Genomic DNA, 16,049 nt, shown 5'->3' on the forward strand with positions numbered 1-16,049 from the left:
ATCCATGTACCTATCCAATTGCCGCTTAAAGGTCACCAATGATTCTGACTCTGCTCCTCCCACGGGAAGCGCATTCCATGCCCCCCACCACTCTCTGTGTAAAGAACCCACCCCTGACATCCCCCCTCTCCCTTCCACCCTTCACCTTAAATTTATGTCCCCTTGTAACACTCTGTTGTACCCGGGGAAAAGGTCTCTGACTGTCTACTCTATCTATTCCTCTGATCATCTTATAAACCTCTATCAAGTCACCCCTCATCCTTTGCCGTTCCAACGAGAAAAGGCCGAGCACTCTCAACCTATCCTCATACGACCTATTCTCCATTCCAGGAAACATCCTGGAAAATCTTCTTTGCACCCTCTCCAAAGCTTCCACATCTTTCCTAAAGTGAGGCGACTAGAATGCACACAGTACTCCAAATGTGGCCTAACCAAGGTCCTGTACAGCTGCAACATCACTTCACGACTCTTGAATTCAATCCCTCTGCTAATGAACGCTAATACACCATAGGTCTTCTTACAAGCTCTATCCACCTGAGTGGCAACTTTCAAAGCTCTATGAACATAGACGCCAAGATCCCTCTGCTCTTCCACCTCACTGAGAACCCTACCGTTAACCCTGTATTCTGCATTCTTATTTGTCCTTCCAAAATGGACAACCTCACACTTGACAGGGTTGAACTCCATCTGCCACTCCTCAGCCCAGCTCTGCATCATATCTAAGTCCCTTTGCAGCTGACAACAGCCCTCCTCACTATCCACAACTCCACCAATCTTCGTATCATCTGCAAATTTACTTACCCACCCTTCGACTCCCTCTTCCAAGTAATTAATAAAAATTACAAACAGCAGAGGACCCAGAACTTTTCCCTGCGGAACTCCACTTGTAACTGGGCTCCAGGCTGAATATTTACCATCTACCACCACTCTCTGGCTTTGACTAGTTAGTCAGTTTTCTATCCAACTGGCCAAATTTCCCACTATCCCATGCCTCCTGACTTTCCGCATAAGCCTACCATGGGGAGCCTTATCAAATGCCTCACTAAAATCCATGTATACTACATCCACTGCTCTACCCTCATCCACAAGCTTGGTCACCTCCTCATAGAATTCAATAAGACGATGAAGGCTTATTCCTGAAACGTGGTTTCTGCTGCTCCTCCGATGCTGCCTGACATACTTTGCTATTCCAGCACCACATGCTTGACTCTGATCTCCAGCATCTGCTTTCTCTCACTTTCTCCAAATATTTGTAATGGACATGAACAGAAAATGTTAGCCTCGGCAGTTGAACAAAACCAAATTTACACTGTCTTTTTGCAATATTTGGACTGAAAATTGTTTGTGACCATGCAACACATCAGGACATATGAACATCTCTTCTGTTAGAATCCTTGGCCATTCGTAATAAAGAATAACCACTGCTTGGCAAACCAGTATTGTGTGTAATTACTGAACTGAAATACCAGAGGACAGCTACTGCATTTATTGGAGGGAATGATAACAGATCCTTACTGTGGCAGTGGGGATTGATGTCAGGAACAATCATATAGTTACTCTGATTATTCCCCTGAACAGTAATTAGCTGGTCATGGGGACCTTTGTGTGACCTCATGTTTAGTGTTTTGTGTGAGCATTGATTTAAAAAAGCATTGAGATATTTTAGAATTTTTATGAACACATTGGTATTCAAGTATTAAACATATTAACTGAAGTCAAGTTTTGAAAAAAAAATGTTAGAATTGCTTAGAGAAACGCAATTAAACTATTGTAGAATCCCTGTTAGCACAGTGTGATAACAGGCCATTCGGTCAAAGAAATGACCCTCCAAAGAGTAACCCACCCAAACACATTTCCCGACCATATTCCTCGACATTTCCTGCTGACTAATACACACATCCCTGAACAGAATGTGGAATTTCGCATGGCCAGATCACCTAACCTGCACATCTTTGGATTGTGGGAGGAAACCACATCAAAGTCATATCGACATGGGGATAACATGAAAATTCCACACAAACAGTCACCCGGGAATGGAATCAAACTGAGGTCTCTGATGCTGTGAGGCAGCAATGCTAACCACTGAGAAAACGTGCAACCATATGAAATAAGTAAAATCAGTGATACATATGTAAAGACATATTTCAAATGAACACATTCTGATATTGTCAAAGCATGTCAAATTTACATTCAATATAAATAGGTGAATGGAAAACAAAAAAAATGAAAATTTACGAATGAACATTAATTAGAAATTTAATTTGATCAAGGGTCATAACAATATTAAAATGAATTGCAATTTTTAATAACAAATGTAGGTAATTAGCTGACTAATGAATAATTGGAAGTGGCATATATTTATGTTACAAATGAAGAAAGGGACTTGTTTTACACGTTTGAAATACTGCAGAATGACAATGTATGTGTTCGAAATGTTTGAATCAAGCTCTTTCGAACAAAAAAACTGATCATTTAAGATCACTTAGCCTTTTCACTTTTAAGAACACAACATTCTCAAATATTTTCCACGAATTTAGAACCAGCAGAACTAGTTAATTTCTTTTCTTGAGAACTCGAAGAGAATAAACAGCAGATACTGTGAATTAGTGATTCAAAGCGAGCATTCGACTGAAGACAACATTCCTTCTTGCCAAAAATATACAACTTACAAAAATCCAAAATTTATTGCTATTTTTGAATGAAACAATAAAGAGATGTTAATTCTTTATCATTTGACTTTGTTGCATGAAAAATCCTTAAGTCTTATTGTGATTACAAATTCGATAAATCTTAGCATTGAAGTGAAATATAATTAAATGAATTCAACTATGTTTCCACAGGTAAAATAGAAATTGATGTTAACAATGATTGTGACATTGTACATTGCAAACTCTTTACTGTAGTTCACGCACTGTGCCGTAATTCCACATTTGCACAATGTACTGGATTGAATGAATATTAAAAAAATATTAGATAACAACAACAATTAAATCGTCAAAGTCTATCAATGTATTAAGTAATAACGAGAAACCTCATTTTGCTATGGGACTGAGCGATGTCTGGAAATGAACTGGAATTAATTCAGTGAAAAGTAATTACAGTTCCCTGTATTTTTTTAAGGCTGAGATTAAGGCTGATCATTCTAATGAGCAAACATCAGATATTTGCAATGATGTTGAATGGGAAGTCATTGGTTCTGTTGTGGGATTGGTGACCTGCAAAATAAATGCATTTTCACACTGTAGTATTAGTACTAAGAAACAATGGATTAAATTTAATCTTACTATATTTGTTCAAAAGGCTTTCTTAAAAATTGTGCCATTATTGTGATGACAATGTCTTGATAATTAGTGTTGGACATAAAGAATTAAAATGATTCAATATTTCAAAAGCACTTTGCTATTATGTTGATTGAATATTTATTAAGATCAGTAAACTGCGGAATAGTACTTAGTTTTATGGATTGAAGAAACAAAAAGAGCCATGCAGTGATTATTGAACAAAATTCTTCTTTTTTAACACAAAAATATACATTATACAAGAATTGTGAATTTCCATCCACTGAACTCCTTGTAGAGATGTATTACATTGATTTATATGATTAATCTTATGATGAATGTTTAAACATTTGTGTCAGAATTAGGAAGAGAATTAGTCGATCATGAAATTAAACAGGAAATTGAACAAACAATGTAGTCAACAACATGTGGTATATGAATCAATTTTAATAATTTTGTCATTATTGTACAATGATGAATAACGACGGAATAGAAACGGCAAAAAACAATACGACATGATCAAAGCTGTCCTTTTCTTACAATGAAATGAAAGCAATAATCATTTTGTAGCACATATCATTTGAAAAAGCAGTCCTTTAATATGAAACGTACAGTGGCGACTAACCTTTTTACAAAAATGTAAGAATTTCACAAATTTGAAATGAAGCGTTTGTTGAATTTGCAACAAAAATGGTTATAATTTGAATTGTCTGCTGCACACAACAAAAAGCTTAAAAATTGTTAGAATGACAAATATTTTGTTCCCAATGTTCTTGTATTACAGTCAATGTCCATTATAAAGTAGAATTATTGGTTTAAACAATATAAATCATCGTTGACGACCGAACTGAAATATAAGATATCAATTGCACTTACTGCAGGGAATAGTAGACAAATGCTTACTGTTGTTATTAGTCTCAGGAACAATAAGGTATTTACTCAGTCATCAGGTGGTGATAAGGACCTTTGTGTTACTCTATGTGTACTGTTTTGTGTTAACATTGATTTCAATAAAATTGAGGTAGTTACACGAATTAGGAACAGACTAATATTTGGGTGTGAAGGATCTTATTTAAGATTAGACATTTTTAAATATTTACTAGAATTGCTGAGCAAAACACACTTAAGACATAAATGAGGTGAGTGAGAAATATGCAAAGTCAATTTTCAAATGAACACACCCTGATATTTTCACAGCATTTCAATCTTACTTTCAACATAAATAGATGAGTGGAAAACTAAACGTTTCACACAATTCACAAACATCAATAACTAAAAATTGATAAATAATAGCAAGTGGCATTTGTTTATTTTACTGAAGAAGAACAATATTATTTTCTAATATTTGTAGGCTGGAGCATCAAGTTCTATGTGTTGTCCGAACTAAGCTCTTCAGAACAAAACAAAGTCAATGAATATAATTACTTCGTATATTTCATCTTTATGACTGCAACATTCTCAAATATTTTCCAAGGAATATTGATTGAGTGGAATTAGATACATTCTGTTATTAGTGACCTGAAGAAAGTAAATAACAAATACTGTGATTATTGGAATTAACAACAGATGGAAGCATATCGAATATTGAATTGAAAGGCAATTCAATTGATTCTTAGATATTTTCGAATCAGAATTCTGTACAAGGTGGGAATTGAAACTGTGCCTACTGGTCTGGTAGCAGAGACAGTAACAGAGCTGCACAAGATTCCTTCATAATGTTCCCAACCATCATGGGCAGGGCAACAATCACATGCTTGTTACAAATTCTAAGCTAAAGTGTTGTGTAATTACTGTAATTGATAATTGTTTCTAAAATCCTGATAGATAAATTGACTTAATATTTTGAATGCACTTTGCTCTGATGTCGATTGTATATTCATTAATACTAATAAACTGAAAATTAAAATGTAAAAGGTGTCTTTAATAATTAAAAAACACTCAGCAACAATTGATTTTTTTGTAGAGTCATGTCTATTTTATTAATGTAATTTTTACCATGATAAATGTTTAGACATTTATGTCAGAATTAGGAAGGAAATTAGGCCAGGAAAGTGAGTATTATTGTGAAGGAAAGGTCGAGTTAATGACATTTGGTACCAGAAGTCATTTTGTACCAAATGACTGATAATTGTGTGATTATTGTTCATTGTAAACTAATGTTGGAAGAAAATGAAGCTATCTCAACATTTCAAAAGCAGTTTTTTTTCTTCTTATGGAATTAAATAAATATTGTTTTGGAAGTCATAGGATTTGAAAAATAGAAACAGCCATTTAATGTGAGATTTGAGCTAAAGAATCGTTCTTTTCACCCCAGTGTAGTGTTTCCAATAAATTTAAATTTAGTGACAGTTGAACTAAAGAACAAATGGATGTACCTACATTGTTTTCTTGCACACATAAAAAGTAAAGCAATTTTAATATGGAAATTATTTTGCTCTGAAAGTAATAATTTCACACAAAGTAAGTGTTTGTATTGAATTGAAGTGTCATCATAGCTGCAGGAGTGTATTCCACTGAATGAAGACTCAGAAGGAAGGCAGAACTCTGGGAAGTGGAAAATGTTTACCTATGCTGCAACCAGTTAAAACAGAACATAGAATATTACAGTGCAGTACAGGACCTTCGGCCCTCGATGTTGCGCCGACCTGACATACCAATCTGAAGCCCATCCAACCTACACTATTCCATGTACATCCATATGCTTGTCCAATGACAACTTAAATGTACTTAAAGTTGGCGAATCTACTACAGTTGCAGGCAAAGCATTCCAAAGGAGAAAGTGAGGACTGCAGGTGCTGGAGATCAGAGCTGAAAATGTGTTGCTGGAAAAGCGCAGGAGGTCAGGCAGCATCCAAGGAGCAGGAGAATCGACGTTTCGGGCATAAGCCATTTTTCAGGTATGAGGAAAGTGTGTCCAGCAGGCTAAGATAAAAGGTAGAGAGGAGGGACTTGTGGGAGTGGCGTTGGAAATGCGATAGGTGGAAGGAGGTCAAGGTGAGGGTGATAGGCTGGAGTGGGGTGGGGTGGAGAAGTCAGGAAGAAGATTGCAGGTTAGGAAGGCGGTGCTGAGTTCGATGGATTTGACTGAGACAAGGTGGGGGAAGGGGAAATGAGGGATATGGAAGGATCCCTTGGGGCCTTGGAGGGAAGTGAGGGGGGTGGTGTGGGCGCAAGTTTTGCATTTTTTGCGGTTGCAGGGGAAGGTTCCCGGAGTGAGGTTGGGTTGGTGGGGGGTGTGGACCTGACTAGGGAGTTACGGAGGGCGTGGTCTTTTCGGAACGCTGATAGGGGAGGGGAGGAAAATATATCCCTGGTGGTGGGGTCCGTTTGGAGGTGGCGAAAAAGCATTCCATACCCTTACTACTCTCTGAGTAAAGAAACTACCTCTGACATCTGTCCTATATCTATCACCCCTCAATTTAAAGCTATGCCCCCTTGTGCTCCCCATCACCATACTTGGAAAAACGCTCTCCCTGTCCACCCTAGCTAACCCTCTGATTATCTTATATGTCCCTAATGAGTCCCCTCTGAACCTTCTTCTCTCCAACGAAAACAGCCTTTCCTTTCCTCGTAAGAGCTTCCCCCCATACCAGACAACACCCTACTAAATCTCCTCTGCATGCTTTCCAAAGCTTCCACATCTTTCTTATAATGCGGTGACTAGAACTGTATACAATACTCCAAGTGCGGCCGCACCAGAGTTTTGTACAACTGCAGCATAACCTCATGGTTCTGGAACTCGATCCCTCTATTAATAAAAGCTAAAACTCTTCTTAACAACCCTGTCAAACTAGGTGGCAAATTTCAAGGATCTGTGTACCTGGACACTGAGATCTCTCTGCTCATCTACACTACCAAGAATCTTACCATTAGCCCAGTACTTGGCATTACAGTTACTCCAACCAAAGTGAATCACCTCACACTTGTCCACATGAAACTCCTTTTGCCACCTCTCAGCCCAGCTCTGCAGCGTATCTATGTCTCTCTGTAACCTACAACATCCTTCGCCATTATCCACAACTCCACCGACCATAGTGTCGTCTGCAAATTTACTAACCCACCCTTCTATCCCCTCATCCAGGTCATTTATAAAAATGACAAACAGCAGTGGACCCAACACCGACCCTTGCGGTACACCACTGATGACTAGACTCCAGGATGAACATTTCCCATTAACCACCACCCTCTGTCTTCTTTCAGCAAGCCAATTACTGATCCAAACTGCTGTATTCTCCTACAGTCCCATTCCTCTGCATTTTGTACAATAGCCTACTGTGGGGAACCTTTTTGAATGCCTTGCAGGGATCATCCCCCAAGGCCAATCTCAGAATGTAGGTCCATGACACACTGTAACGTGTACAGTAAAAAGCAGTAATTTTGCACACTTGCTATATTACAATGGGCACATGCAATGTGGTTACAGTCCTTCCCTCCATTTACAGACACCCGATCCTGTAGAACACCTAATCTCAGATGGACATTGTTATGGATAGCCCAAGCTTCATATTGTTTCATGATGTTTAAAAGGTCCTAAAATATCCCGGCATTGGTATCTCTCAATGTATCTTACTTCTTCAGTTTACAAAGTTAATTATTACACTCCTTCCAGCCTCGCACTCTGCCTTGTCCACGATTCTCAAGAATCTGCAATTAGAATTTTGTTTTTAATGTTCTGACCAATTTTAAAATAGTAATTATTTCTGACAAATGAACCCTGTCTGTTGCCCTGATAGCTGCTGTGAAAGTTAACTGGGCTGTATCCTGCAGCTGGTGTTTATTCATTTGCTGGGACAATTATTCTTTCATTAATGAAGTTCAGGGTTGGTCGTATTTCTGTATCTCACATGTTTTTATTACTGTCTGGAATATAACTGTCTGGACTGGCATACTTATGGACTTGGAGTAGGATTTTACAAAATATTATTTTCTTTCATCAAGATTGGAACAGACTGTTAGTTCATCTCTCCTCCACCATCTTGTGTTTTAATTCTAAGGCAGGTTGCGTCTTTTTGTTTGTCGGACATTTCGTATGAGCCAACATAGGCCATTCTATTCCAGATGGGGCAGGGCACCCCTACAACAGCAAATCAACCAGGATTTCAGTATTAAAATAAAAATCTGCATTCGCTACCATTAGGGAACAGTACCATGCAATATGCCTACGTCACTGAGACTTAATTCCACACTTAAAGCCAAATATACTGGATTTCAACAATGATTAAATATTAGATATAAGGAAAAATTAGTCTTAAAACAGGTCACTGCAAACTTAAAATAATTAGAAACTTCATATTGCTATCTGTAACATGTAGAAATGAACATTTATTATTGGAGTCTAAAACAATTAGACGTATCTTCATTTGTAATGCCGAATATTAATCCAATGATTTCTGTGAACATTCAAATGAGAAGGCATCAGATATTTCCTGTCAGTGTTGGATGAGGAATCATTGCTTGGTTCATGGTTGTGTTGACCTGGAAAAAAAAATCCATTTTCCTTTGTAAAATTGGCACGAAGAAATAATGGTTTAAATTGAAATGTGAATCTCATGATATTTGTTACCAAACCTAAACAGAATTATTGTGTGATGTTGGTCTAACAATGAATTGGTAATTTATTTTAGAACGCTGACACATTAAATGATTCAATATTTCCAAACGAGTTTGCTCTGATATTGATCACATAGTAATTAGTATCAGTGAACTGAGAACTAGAATGCTGGCATGATGGTTTGGAAAATACATTCGATATGCAGTGATTATTTATCAGAACTGTTTTGTCATTCAACAGTCTCAGATACTCCTGCAATCTGTACTTGCTGTCTCAGCTTTTCTTCTGTAGAAATACAATATATAATTCATTCAATTTTCCGTGTCATCAATATTCAGACATTTGTGTCAGCATTACAAAGAAAATAAATCGGTAAGGAACATGGTTATTACAGCGAAATGCAGTCAACAGCATTTATAGAGGAAATTTTTCAATAGTGTCTCTGAGTAAACACGTGAAAAGGTTTAATGGGGATCTGTTCACAATGTACTGAGCCACAATTACATTTTCTTAACATGATGACTGGAGGGAACATATCAGAAAACTCGCCTATATTTAGGAATTCCTTCATCTCGATACATGTTACTATCAGCATCCTCAGTCACAAATAATGAAGTGTGATTATTGGCATGGGAACATGTGGTGTGTAAATTATAAGAAGGTATCTCTTGCATATCTTTGGGATGATGTGATAGCGTGATGTCTGCTGTGTTTACTTATCCTGAGAACAATATGATACCGACAAAAGGTTTTTCACTGAACAATTATTGAAGACCATCTTATGGCTTTATGTGCAGTGATTACTTTGATTTCAAGATCTTTGATAAATTTTCCATGATTTGGAAAATGATTAGATTACTTACAGTGTGGAAACAGGCCATTTGGCCCAACAAGTCCACAAGGACCTACTGAAGAGCATCCCACCCATGCCCCTACATTTACCCCTTACCTAACACTACGGGCAATTTAGCATGGCCAATTCACCTAACGTGCACATTTTTGGATTGTGGGAAGAACCCGGAGGAAACCCACGCAGGCACGGGGAGAATGTGCAAGCTTCACACAGTCAGTCACCTGAACCCGTGTCTCTGGCACTGTGAGGCAGCACTGCTAACCACTGTGCCACTGTGCCACCGTGCTGCCCACTGATTAATAGTTTTTTTGACAAATGTCTACATGTGGTCATTAGCTGGATTCAAAGCATTCAATGTGTTGGTGCAAAAACCCGTCATTGTTGACATTTCCAAGAGAGGTATATAATGCTCAGGCATTGGCTGGAAGTCAAGGTGTAAGAAAATTTGGGTCATCCTGGAACTGATTGATTCTCGCTGCTGTTTGACTTAGTTTGATTAATTTTGTGTTTGTCCCGATTTATCTGGCTGTAGGTGAATTTAGAACGTACAATTTCTGCCCAAGGGTCACTTCACATCACTGGAGAGTGAAAATATAGTTCACATACCGTGATAACAATGTATTGATAATTAAATTTTGTGTTTTAACAGATAAAATGATTTATGTTTTCCAGTAGTTGTTAGATATTGATTAGATATTTATTAAAATAGATAATCTGAGAATTGTAATCCTGTTGCAGGATTGTTGAATTGTTAAAAGGTACATACGTGGAGTGTTTTTGGAATGATTTGGTGGTGCCAGTGTTGGATTGGGCTGTACAAAGTTAAAAAAAATCAAGCACCACCAGGTTATGAACCAACAGGTTTATTTTGAAGAACTAGCTTTCAGAGCGCTGCTCCTTCATCAGTTGGTTGAAGGAGCAGCACTCCGAAAGCTAGCGCTTCCAAATAAACCTGTTGGACTATAACCTGCTTTTGTGTGATTTATTAACTTTGTTTTTTGGAAGGAATTGTTTTTTCATTCAAATATACAGGCTGTTCAAGAATTCTATCTAGCCTTCCATGATTTTCTTTTAGAGACCACACATTTATAGATTAGATTAGATTAGATTAGATTAGATTACTTACAGCGTGGAAACAGGCCCTTTGGCCCAACAAGTCCACACTGACCCTCCGAAGAGCAACCCACCCAGAGTCATTTCCCTACATTTACCCGTTCACCTAAAACTACGGGCAATTTAGTATGGTCAATTCACCTAACCAGTACATTTTTCGGATTGCGGGAGGAAACTGGACCACCCGGAAGAAACCCACACAGACATGAGGGAGAATGTGCAAATTTACACAGACAGTTGCCTGAGGTGGAAATTGAACCAGGGCCCCTGGCGCTGTGAGACAGCAGTGCCACCATGCCGCCCACAATTCATATAATTTTCACTGTAATCAGTATTTCAAATTTGCATCAGATTTAAGATGAAAATGAGGACCAATTAACGAGTACTTCCATGAATGGAAAACACAGTAAATTGAATTTACAGAAGCAAATTCAAGTTTGATCCGAATAAGCAAATAAATACTTTGAATGGAAATGATCCGAAAATGTTTACATCTACATTTGAACTAAATCAATTGACTCTTTTTTTGAAATAATTAGACTGAAAACCTGTTTGAAAACATGAACAAATCAGGGCTATCGACAAGTCTTGCTGTTAGTGCTCTTGGCCAATCGTAATAAATAATAAATACTACTTTGAGTAACAAGTATCATGTGTAATTGCTGGGCTGAAAAGTAAGAGGATAACTCTTGTATTTATTGGCAAGAATTATAACCAAATGTTTACTGTGGTTACTGCACTCAGTAACAATAAGATCAAGATCAATGGCTGTTAGAATCCTTGGCTACTCGTAATGAAGAATAAACACTGCTGTGAGCAATACGTATCTTGGATAATTACTGAACAGAAATTTCAGAAGACACTCATTCTATTTACTGGAGGGAATGATAATCAGATGCTTACTGTGGTGATTGATCTTAGGAACAATAAGACAGTTACTCAGATTATTCCACTGAACAGTAATTAAATAATCATGAGACCATTGCCTGGCTTTATGAATAGTGTTTTGTGTGAGCATTGATTTCAATAACATTGTGATAGTATACAAGTCTGCAGGTTAGGTGAGTTGGCCATGCTAAATTGCCCATAGTGTTCATGAATGTTTAGGGAAGGTGCATTAGTCAGGGGAAATGTCGAGTAATAGAGCAAGGGAATGTGTCTGAGTGGGTTACTCTTCGGAGGGTCGGTGTGGACTTGTTGAGCCAAGTAGCCTGTTTCAACACTGTAGGGATTCTATGACTCAATGATTCTGTGGTTTAGGAATAGATTGATAAGCGAGTGCTAAAGATACTATTCAAAGTCAACAAAATCTTTATGTTTAGTAGAATTGCTTAGCAAAATGCATTGAAGCCATCATACACAAAGTGAGATAAGTGGAAGAGTAAGGTATTTTGTTTAAAAAATGAATGTCATTATTTAGATATTTTAAATTTGAAAAACTACAGTGTCCTCAAATCTAAAATTTAGAGACAATGTAAGGTGATACATACATTTATTAATGACCTGAAGATAATAAATTGCAGATTCTGTGATTATTGGAATGAACAACAGACAGAGCAAATCCAAAATTGGATTGAAAGGCAATTCAAACTCTGCTTAGATATTTTCTAATCACCATTCTAAGCTGATTTGGCGCATCTCTGTTGAAGATGGGAACTTAACCCACACTTCCTGATCTCGTGGGAGACACTCTACTGGAGCTCCACAGGTTCCTTTCATCTCACCAAGGACGGGTGGGATTATAATTAATTGTGATTACTCAAATGAAAACTAACCAGTGTTCACTCCGATAATTGGGCTGGGAATTAACTCGACTGTTTCTATGCAATGGACTGAGAATGAAATGGTAATTCAAAATAATGATAGTACTAAGTATATAGGCACTTGCGTAAAAATTAATATCGTGACAATTGAAGAAAAAATAAACAGACATATCATGCGCTTATTGTAAATTCATGAAAAATACAACTGCTGAATATGTTTAAAGCAATGTTTGTGATAATGAAAAGATAATTACGATGCTTAGCAGCAGATGGAATCACCAAAAAAAAATTATTCACTGTGACTATTCAGCTGCAGGCAGCTCCCCTTCCTTACACAAATGTACAACTTCCAACGATTCAAAATGCATTCTGATTGATAAAGGGAAGAACAAACACATGTAAGTATTTTCTCGTGTTTACAAAAAAAGTCACAAATTTGAATTATTTTAGCTTTAAAATATTTAACCCTTGCTGAGATCAGAAATACAATAAACCTTCACGTGGAAAAAAATATAATCAAATCAAATCAAAATGTACATCGATATTCACAATAATTGGGAGATTGAACACTGCAATATCTTTCCATCAGTTAATGTACTGAGCCATAATTCCACTTTTATACCCCTTACTGGATTGATCAGTTATTTAGATATTAGCAATAACTAAATTACTAATATGCTGTAAGTGAACTGAATATTAAAGAGAAATCTCACATTGCTGTTTGAACATACAATGTGCCGAAATAAACAGTAATTATTGGTGAAATGTCATTAGATATCTCTTACTCGATGAGGCTATGGTTACTTTGATTGTTGAAATGAGTGGCATTCAGATATTTCCAATGAACATTGGATGGAAAATCAATCTTTTTGGTATAGACGTGAAAAAATCTTTTTATTGGAGTATTGGCAATAAGAAATATAGGATTAAATTATGATGTGCATCTCACTTTACCAAATATTTTCAAGTTTTCTAAAAGGTTTCTAGTCCAATCATCAGTTTAAAGGGGGTAATTTTGGTTCAGCAGATCAGTAACTGCAAACATTTTCAACACATCTCCATCAAATCTGATAATTCAGAAAAAAGTACCAAAGCATTACCTGTCTAAATGTCAAACTATATCTTTAGATTAGAGTCAAGTTTATTCTTTACTTATTTTATTCCCATTTGTGACACCAGTGACTAAATATTGATTAGATTAAATGTCATATGTGTTAGACATGAGTTTTCTCTCAAAAATCTGTGCAACACAAGAATGCGCCCTTTGGCCCATAACGTTGAGCTGAACATGATGCAAAATAAACTCACCCCTTCTGTCTACCCTTTGTCCATATCCTTGCAAATTATCTAAATGAACATTTAAAAAGCCCTAATGTATCTGCCTCTACCACCAACCCTGGAATTTCATTCCATACACCTACCACTCCCTTTGTAAAAAACAAATTGCCCCTCACATGCCCCTTGAACTGTCTCCCCTAACCTTAAACGCATGTCACATTATTTTGACGTTTCAACTCTGGGAAAAACATTCTTACTGTCAACCCTATTTACGTATCTCCTGATTGTGTAGACTTACATCAATTCTTCCTCCATCCTCCGCCACTCCCCAAAAAACAACCTGAGTTTTCGCACGTCTCCAAATCCAGGCAGCATCCTGATAAACGCCCTGTGTACCCTTTCCAAAGCCTCCTTACCCGTCCTATAATGTGGCGAACAGAAGTGAATACAATACTTTAAGTATGCCTTAACCAAAGTCTTATAAAGTTGCAGCATGCCATTCTGACTCTTGGAACCAGTTCCCTGACCAATAAAGGCAAGTATGCCATTTGCCTTCCTTACCACCGTATCTACTTGCATGGTCACTTTCAGGGAGCCATGGTCTTGAACGCCAAGATCCCTTCGAACAACAAAGCTGTTCAGGATCCTGCCATTACCTACTTCTCCTTAATATTTGAGCTCCCAAAGTGAAATACCTCACAGTTGTATGGATTAAACTTTGCCTTTAATTTATCTGCCCATATCTGCAATTTATCTTTTTCCTGCTGCAGTCTTTGACAACACTCTACATTATGCACAACTGCACTGAACTTTGTATCGTCTGAAAATTTATTAACTCACCAAATTAGATTTTAATCCATGTCACTTACATATATTTGCCCCCCAAACAGAAGGGTTCCAGTGCGGATCCCTGTGGGAAAAAGACAGAAAATGAGGAAAATGATGAATTCTTGAATAAATGATGTTACTTTCAATGACAAAACTATTCTGATGAATAATCTCTGAAGGTGTGATTTTTGTTTCGAAATTAACCCAATATTTTAATTCTCAGTTTACTGATCTTAATGAATATCCAGTACAAATTGCTTTGAAAATATTGAATCATTTTAAGTGTTGAGTTCTAACGTTAATTATTCTTTAATTGTAATTTCAATTATCACACCATCATGAGAGTTGAATCTATTATTTCTTAGTGTCAGTATCATGATGAAATATTTGCACTCGTTTCAGGTCAACACACCTGCAATCAAGCAAAGTTTTCTCACCCAACACTCATAGTAAAAATCGCATTCTCTTTCATTTGAATTCTCATATTAATTAAAGGATTATTAATCAGTCTTATCAAATAAAGAGATGGCTAAATAGTTAACACATCAATATTTCAGTTCTTTCCAACATATTGCACAATTACATTACAATAAGAGTTTTCTCATCATTATTAAATTTGTTATCAGCTATTTTTGTTTCCAGTATCCACAGGTTTTTGCGTTCTTGTATTGATTGCATTTCATTTCAATGCTAACATTTCTATATTTCTGATTATTACGATAAGAGCTAAGTATTTTTCATGTTAAACATTATATAAATTTCACGTGTTTCTTGTGCACACAAACCAGAATTAACAAATGTTTGCTCTATTCTTTTACAATAAATCTTGAATTCTTAGAAATCATAATTTTGTGAAAATGAGGGAAATTATCTTTCGCTTAATAGTCACATTGAATGACCAATGCTTTATTTCCAAGTCATGTGCATTACAAAGCAGTTTAATTTTGAGTACATAAATAATTGCTTCAAACATATTTAATAACTTGATTATCATGAGATTTATATTTATTTAAGATCATTGTCGCTTCGTTCCAACATTTTTAGAAATTACTAATTCCTTTTATCGGTCCATTACACACTGGAATTGTCTAATACAATCCTAGTCTGATTATCACAATAAATATTTGAGCAGTTTTCCCTGTGAGTAACCATAGTAAGTATGTGATTATAGTCCTGCCCTTCTTGCATAGGAACATTATGTAGGGCTCTGGTAATGTCTGTACTGAAAGATCAGGAGGTATGGGTTCAATTCCAACCTTCAACAGAGATGTGTCAAAGCACCTCAGAGTTGATTAGAAAATATCTAAGTGTCTACTGAATTGTTTTTCAATCCAACATTTTCTCAACTTGTATTCATTGTAATGTTCACAATATCTTGAAGTTAT

Source organism: Chiloscyllium plagiosum, chromosome 25 (assembly GCF_004010195.1).
Source record: "Chiloscyllium plagiosum isolate BGI_BamShark_2017 chromosome 25, ASM401019v2, whole genome shotgun sequence".
NCBI lineage: Eukaryota > Metazoa > Chordata > Chondrichthyes > Orectolobiformes > Hemiscylliidae > Chiloscyllium > Chiloscyllium plagiosum.